This window comes from Neolamprologus multifasciatus, chromosome 3, assembly GCF_963576455.1.
Source record: "Neolamprologus multifasciatus chromosome 3, fNeoMul1.2, whole genome shotgun sequence".
Lineage (NCBI taxonomy): Eukaryota > Metazoa > Chordata > Actinopteri > Cichliformes > Cichlidae > Neolamprologus > Neolamprologus multifasciatus.
The window spans coordinates 3,367,495-3,375,674 of record NC_140441.1 but is presented as its reverse complement, the minus strand read 5'-3'; the positions used below and the strand labels follow the sequence as shown (position 1 = coordinate 3,375,674).

The 8,180-nt window shown below is 42.3% G+C and overlaps 1 protein-coding gene across 2 annotated transcripts in view; it reads right to left on the bottom strand.

Annotated features, from left to right (window-relative positions):
- Positions 1-8,180, bottom strand: part of LOC146521086 (butyrophilin-like protein 2) — an 83,243-nt gene that overhangs the window by 31,583 nt on the left and 43,480 nt on the right. The window contains exon 5 of one of the 2 annotated variants that reach the window (XR_014873142.1): positions 1,768-2,201. The exons of the other annotated variant lie outside the window; for it this stretch is intronic. The gene's annotated coding sequence lies outside the window, so the exon portion shown is untranslated. Of the gene's footprint in view, positions 1-1,767; positions 2,202-8,180 lie in introns of those variants that run through there. 2 annotated transcript variants of the gene reach the window in all.

Here is an 8,180-nt window from a genome sequence, read left to right as displayed (position 1 = left end):
ACAGGCTAAACAGCTCCACCCTCAGGCCAACATGGAGAAAAACATTCACACTGAAACAAGACAAATGATGATCTGGGCTCCAAACATTCATATCCAACACATGTAAAGCCTTCAAACGTCATCTGCTAATGTTTCTGTTTATTCTATGATTATTTTAAAATGAGCTCACAGCCACCTGTCGTCCTGCTGAGCTCCACCTAGGGGCCACTTTAAGGACCTGTCAGATAATCTTATTAGTCAATCGTTATCTTATCATTTTACAATTCTCTTTAAACTTTCAGCCGTTTAACTTCAGTGATCCTCAGAATGTCTTTGATATCCAGGAGTTTTACCCACGTCCAGTGAAAAATGACGATCAAATGAAAAAATCCACTTTTTCTTCTTTGACTCAGTTCCTGAAGAGGGTCTCATATCTGCCAGACTCCCAGAAACTCAGTGTGTTCAAGAGTGAGCTGACAGTCAGAGTCCCTTCAGTCTCAGCGTGATCCAACCATATTTGTGTGAACAGCATCACAGAGGATTCAGCTGCTTTAAATGGGACAGTGTGAGTAAATAACAGGGACTAGAAAGAGAGAGCAGAGTTCTCCTCAGTAACACCAGGATACCTGACCCGTCTGAGTCTCGCTTCCCCGCCTCCATCATTTAGTGACGGCCAAATCTACCATGTCTGTGCCGAGCGCTTTGGTCAGGGCCAAACCTTGTGTCACCATGGCAACTACACCATGACAGCATCCAGAGAGACTTGTGAGCCCACGACTACATTAGATGTTTGCTCTGCTGAATCCAGCCAGCCCCTACCTGCCTTTAGTCATATGGGATAAAACAGTAGGGCCAGAGGTGGGAAGTAACTAAGTACAAATACTCTGTTACTGTACTTAAGTAGGATTTTCAGGCATCTGTACTTTCTACTCCTTACATGTTCAAACAGGCTGGTTACTTTAGGTTTAACACATTTGAGGGGAGTTATTATTTCATCAGTGCGAGCTTCAAACATCAAAGCGATTTGAGCCTAAACAGAAACACATGAAAGGAAATCCTGTTCATTTATTAATCACATAAAAAGAGACCAAAGAGTCAAACTGTGAGTCACAGTCAGGGCTTAAAGTGGGCCATGTTTTTATTTGATATGTTTTTGGGACAACACCTGAACGCCTGCAGGTGTCTGGAAGTTGTGTTAGCGCTACTTTAGCATCTAGCTAGCCCTGCTGAAGAGCAGCGAGCATAAAGGGACGAACGTTTTTGAAGTGTCAGCTAATTTCAAATGCAGCGTTTCTATCAGCTCAACAAACATCAGCAAACACACAAACTGTTTGTGTGCAGTTTGTCTCACAGTGTGTTGCAGCTAAAGGTCCAGCTGCTGTATTTCACAGGGAGAGAAAAGAAAGAAAAGCTGCTGTAGGAGAGGAACCCAAGCTTTGGCATCGCTCTGAAAACTATCGCTGATCCTTTTACTCGCTGGCTTTCAAATAAAAGCTGAAATGAAATTTGTGGCGTTTGCAGGATCGAATCAATCACACAGGATCAGGGGATAAGACAGCAGAGCAGCTGATTTTACACCTGAAGATAAAACTGTAATGTTAGAAACATATGAAGATATTACACACACAATACAGACTGCAGCTCAGACAGCTGCTGGACAGATGTGTGTGTGTGTGTGTAGGTGTGTGTGTGTGAGTACTGTAACTCCTTTATTTCACACAGACAGCTTCAGCATTTGTTCTGCTTTCTCTGCTTTAATTTGAATGTGACAGAAAAACACGACTAGAATTTCCACAAACGTGTTTACAGGCTGACTTTAATGTGTTTCTGCACATGCTTGTCCTCTGGTCATGTGATCATGTGGTTTGTAGGAACGCTCCTCTTCCTCAGAGGATCCACCTGTGCTTCCTCTCCTCTCTCCTCCACCTGTTACAGTGAGGGAACGTCCTCCATGATGGAGGAGCTGCTGGAAAGTGCTGAGAGTTTCCTCCAGAGTGAGACCTCTGTCACAGTTCAGAGAATCTACGGCAGCAGAGACCTTCATGGACACTAAAAGTCTCAAACACACAACAACAACATCACACTGACTCCACTCTGACATCACTGATCAATAATCAAAGAACACACAGATCAAACTGATCGATCAGCCATCAGAGGAGTCGGATCAATGGAGCTGCTTCTGTTCCTGATGTCCCCTGTTTGATCCTGGACCTGAACTCTCCCTGCAGAGGAGACACAACACAGTCAGACACACACACACACACACACACACACACACACACACAAGTGACGGGTTTTCAAGGTGATAATTGCTCCACTAACAGTGAGACATGGATTCTTTTTTATTTATTGTTGTCAAGGCCTTTTACGTTCCAAACACCAAAAAAGAAAGGTTCAAGAAAAGGCCGTGGGTGGCAACGGGAGGTTTGTTTTTGAACGCACTTTGATTCCATTGTCTTAAATCATATGTCGTTTATTTCGTGCAAAGTTATGAACAAAAATCAACCAAATAACTTCTTAAAACTTAAAATTAAACGAATGTTAACTTAATTTGCTTCAACTACTTCAAAAGTGGTCAAAAAATCATTTCCTCCCCTCCCGAGTCCCCACCAGACATTTGGCAAACAAAAAGTATATACCACACCCTTCCAGGGTGCTCTTAATCCCGTGATTAATGGGAGGGTCCATAAGCCATTACACCAATTACTTTCCAAAACCTTTTCCAATAAATGAATTACAAATTTACATAAACAAAACTAGGTCAACATATTCTTACAACTTTAAAGAAAAAACAAAAATTAATACAAATTGCATTTTATAAACATTCAACAAAAATGGCCACAACATTCCGGCCCCTAATTCCTGTGTAACATGAATTATATCTGTCTGAGTGGCCATCACAAAGTGCAATACCGATAATTTTCTTCAGTAGTCCATGTCTTCATAAAAACAAACAAAAACAAAAAAAGTCATTGTTCTATGATTTCAAGTCTTTGTTGTTCATGTGTTTGCTTTGTGTGTATTGAAAAAAGGTGTATGTTGCATAATGGAGTGTAGAGCAAAGTGAGTGTCAGTGTGAACCTAGAGCCAGAGGTTCCAGAACTTGGCTCAGTTGGAGGCAAACATTCATTGTTTCCTCTAGATGGCCTCCACCAGGAGACATATTTTGTTGATTGGCCTCTCCAGCTCATTTGTTCGTGTCTTAACTCGAACACGGCGAACAACTCCGTGTGCATCGGCCATGGTTTCAGTGATGCGGCCAACGGGCCAAGAATTTCTTGGTGCAGCTCCATCAACAATAAGCACAACATCACCAATGCAAAAGTTCCTACGAATCTTGTTCCATTTCTGTCGTTCCTGCAACATAGGAAGGTATTCTTTCACCCACCTTTTCCAGAATAGATCCACAATATACTGGGCTTGTTTCCATCGTCTTCGCAGATACAGATCCTCTTTTTTGAATAAACCTGGTGGTAGCACAGGTTTGCCTTTTAACTGGAGTAAGTGATTTGGAGTAAGAGCTTCTACATCATTGGGATCATCAGAAGAAGGTGTGATTGGGCAGTCATTCAGTACAGCCTCCACTTCACACAAAACTGTATGTAAGGTTTCATCATCTAGTACTTGCTGGTTTGTGATAGAGCATAATATTCTCTTTGTTTCTTGCACCAGGCGCTCCCATACTCCACCATGATGGGCCCCATAAGGCGGGTTAAAGGTCCACTTTATGCCATCCTGTGCTAAACCTTTTTGGATTTTACTTTGGTTTAGCTCTAACATAGCTTGTTTTAACTCACGATTTGAGCTGACAAAGTTGGTTCCATTGTCTGACAGCATTTCCTTGACTTGTCCTCTGCGGCAGATGAATCTCCTGATGGCATTAATGCAGGAACCTGTATCAAGAGAATGTGCCACCTCCAGGTGAACTGCACGACAGGTTAGGCATGTGAAAAGAACTCCATACCTCTTAACAAGACTCCTGCCTCTCTTTACTTCTATTGGTCCAAAATAATCAACACCAACATAAGTAAATGGTGGAAGATCAGCTGAGATTCTGTCAATAGGAAGATCAGACATTTTCTGCTCACCTGGCTTTTGCCGTTGTCTTTGACACACTATACAGTCTTTGATTATTTTTCTAGCTGCTGAATTAGCATGAGGGATCCAGTATTGACGGCGCAGGGTTGAAAGCATGTGATTTCTTCCTCTGTGACCAACCTTTTCATGAATATGTTGAAGAATAAGCTTTGAAACGTGGCTTTCTTTTGGCAAAATTGCACGATGTTTTGTTTCCTCAGGTAAATCTGCTTTGCTCAGTCTTCCACCCACTCTCAGGACACCATTAGTAACTAAAGGATCAAGCTTATACAGATGACTTGACTTCCTTACAGTGCCGGAGTTTAGGGCAGTCATTTCATCAGCATAATGTTTTCTCTGCACAAAACTCACTATAGCCTCCTCAGCCATGGACAAATCATCAGCTTTGAGCAGAGTGTTCCCATCATCTTTAGCACATATTTGCTTTTCACAGTGCGTGTCCAACGTTGTTTGCAGTTTAAGTCTAAGTCTTTCTTTTACTTTCAGGATGTTCCACCAGCTGTTTTGTGATGTCACCATCGGGCCACCAGAGAAAACGTAAAAAGTTTACGTGTTCCTCAGCTACTCTGACCTGATGAAACATCCCTTTAATGTCTGTCATAAGCGCTATTGGACCCTGCCGAAAGCGAATCAGTACACCTAATAAAGTGCTAGCCAGATCTGGGCCTTGCAATAGCTCTTTGTTCAGTGATGCTCCAGCAAATGTTGAAGCACAGTCATACACAACACGCAGTGTTTTCTTGCGGGGGTGGTAGACCCCATGATGAGGTATATACCACACCTTTCCTTCCTCATGCTTCAACTGTTCTTGTGGTATAATTTCTGAATGTCCCTCCATACTAACATTGTGCATGAATTCTTTGTATTCTTCAAAGAATAACTGATCCTTCTGAAACCGTTTTAGCAGATATTGCGCCCTCTGCTGAGCCACCTGCTTGTTGTTTGGCATTCTTACTTCAGGTTTACGAAAAGGTAATTTCAAGTAATAATGACCATCTTTAAGCACAGCTGACTCTGACATTATGTTCATGAACTGTTTGTCTTCTACAGACATTTCTGCACGCTCATTACACTGGTTCTCCACAAAATCTTGATTATACTGTTTAACCAGCATTTCTTCTAAACTACTTATAGAAATGCGGTTTACCTGGACAAAACTAGCATCATGCTCATCCTTTTGACTACCCTGATTGAGTGGCCCATTGACAACCCAACCAAGACGAGTTAGCACAGCATAGGGTCCACTACCCTCACTGTTAATGATTCTCCAAGGTTCCAGCGCTTTGGGAGAATTCACACCAATAAGCAGCCCAATGCCAGCATTTATCGGTGTCAACTCAACATCTTTTAAGTAAGGCCATTTCCTTAAGTCTTGTTCTTTAGGGATATTTTCTTTAGTGACAGGAATAGCCTTTTGAGTGTACACGTCAGGCAACCTCACATACTCATTCTGTTTTAAAGCAGCTACTTCCATACCAAAAAGTTTATAGCTACTTACTGGCCTTTCCTGACCCATAGTCTTTAACATGATTTCCACTTTCTTTCCAGATGCATTTAACTGCATCATCAACGCCTCGGTGCAAAAAGTTGCAGAGCTGCCGGGATCAAGAAAGGCATATGTCTCAACAACCTTCGTCCCATTTTCCAACTTCACTTTTACTGGAACAACTGACAAGGCACATTCATTAGTCCCGGCCCCAGTATGACTACCAAAGTTCAAAGAAACAAGAGCATTTGAGACTGTTGATTCTTTACAGACAGCTTTAGCTGCTTGCCACTGCCGTTCTTTTGAGTGTATGTGGAGAACAGTAGGGTGATTTTTATTACAGGTGTGGCACGTCAAACGATGTGGACAAGCTTTACTCATGTGGCCTCTCTGTAAGCAACCAAAGCATAAACCTTTACTCTTAAGGAATGTCACCTTTTCTTTGTTGGCTTTTAGTTTGAATGAGTCACATACATCCAAAAAATGATTTTGGTCACAAAACAAGCACCGAGTTTGATCCAAACCTTTATCTTCATGGCTTATTTGAATACGTTCTAGTTTGTGTTTGTCATTGTTCTGTTCTGAAACTACAGCAACAGAAGTAGCAAAGCTACTGCTTTTGGTTTTAAACGGTGCCTTTGATGGTTTTGAAGCCATCTTTTCTTTTGTGTTTTGACTCTCTCCAAAAACAGGATCTAATGCAGCTCTTGTTTGCTTTTCAAGAAAATCAAGAAGATCTTTAAATCTTGCTCTGCGATTGCACTTTTCTGTTATATCAACAACTATTATTCGCCATTTATCGCGAAGTCTAAAAGGCAACTTCGAAACAAGAATCCTCATATTGGTTGAATTTTCCAGCTCATCAAGAAACCCAGCTTTATCCATTGTGTTGAAGCAGCTTCTTAGAAAGAATGTGTAAGCTCGTAATGCTGAAGCATCATCAGACTTTAAAACTGACCAGTTAAGAGCCTTGTCTATAAATGCAGATGTTATCTTTGCTCTATCACCAAAATTCCACTCAAGCTGTTTTTTTGCCTCAACATAAGCTGTCTGTGGACTCATGTGCATGCAACTTCTCACTAAAACTTTGGGCTGTCCTGTGGTAAACTGTTCTAAATAATAAAGCCTATCCTGCATGTTATCAGTCTTAGTTTCTATTCCTTGCTCAAACGCCTTAAGAAAGGATCTAAAATGCAAAGGATCACCACCAAAAACAGGAATTTCTATTGCTGGAAGCAGTGACAACCTCTGTTGTTTTACAAGCATCTCAGTAATCTCATTTTGCTTTCTCATGATCTCTGTTAGGGCACTGCTGCGGACATCAACCTGAGAAGAGATTGGCCTTGGGCTTTCCCCTTCTGGTTTAACCTTAGCAGGTGCATGTGTCTCTAGAGGCATTGGCAAAGGTGAATGAACTAAAGGGGCTTTCTTTGTTCTTGGAGCCTTTTGAGCGGTAGCAGCAGGTATGAACTCAGTAGATGTTCCAGAAGGAGCTTCTGATTCAACCTCAGCCCTGGAATCAAGGCTCCGCTGGTCCTGAGCAGAGGTGAAAATTTGCATTTTTGCATCTGCCATAACCAACTTAGTCCTTAGAGCCAATGCTTCTTTTCTTGCTTTTAATTGAACTTCTTCCAGTTCGAGCGCATGTTTTTCTTGCAGTGCGTCCGCCTCCGCTTTCAAAGCGGCTCTTTCCAACTCAGCTTCCATCAGCGCCATTGAAGCTGCACGTGAGCTTTTACTCCTTAAACTTAAGGCTACAGTAACATTACTGGGCGCTTTACTAGAGCCCTTGCTGACAGGTTTAGCAACTCGTTCAGAAATCATGTTGCTCGTTTCTTGCGCTACTTGTGAGACACTATCATGCGGCGCAATGTCACTGTCATGAGATGCTACCTTTGATTCAACATTAGAGGCTGCAACTTCATCCTTTTGTGGATCAGGGTCAGCATTTATCCAAGTATCGATTTCATGCAGAAAGTCTTTAAAACCGATCAGCTTAGGTTCATACCAATCGCTGTGATCTGTTTCCTTTTCATCATCGTTCAGCAATTTTTGAACTGAAGTTGACTTGAGATCCCTCCCTTCCTGTCGGTGGCGCTGTCACTTGGTGTTCGCTCGCTCTGTGGTATAGTATCACTTCCTGTTCCTGCTCAAACACAGTGGTGTTTCTGAGTAGCTTATTTGCTTAGCAGTTTAATTAACAACCTCTAAATATATTCTTTTTTTTCACAGTATAATCTTCACGTGCTTCATCCGAAGCACACTTTCTGTGTACTCACTTCCTAATTTATAGCCAAAGTATTCACTCACTGTCTCTGTACTGTTTCGCTAGCTTAGCTCGTAGCCGACCCGTTAGCACCATGGCTACTTCACCTGTCCCTTCTGCACTTTCCTGCTCATTGTGTCAGATGTTTAGTTACTCCTCGGCCTCCTTTAGCGGTAATGATATCTGTAATAAATGTAGCATATTTGCAGCTCTGGAGGCCAGGATTACTGATCTGGAGACTCGGCTTCGCACCTTGCACTCACCCTTAGCTAGCCAGGCCCCTGTAGCTGGTGCAGCCGAAGATAGCGTAGGCCCCGCTAGCTGTTCCCCGGCAGACCCCAAGCAGCTGGG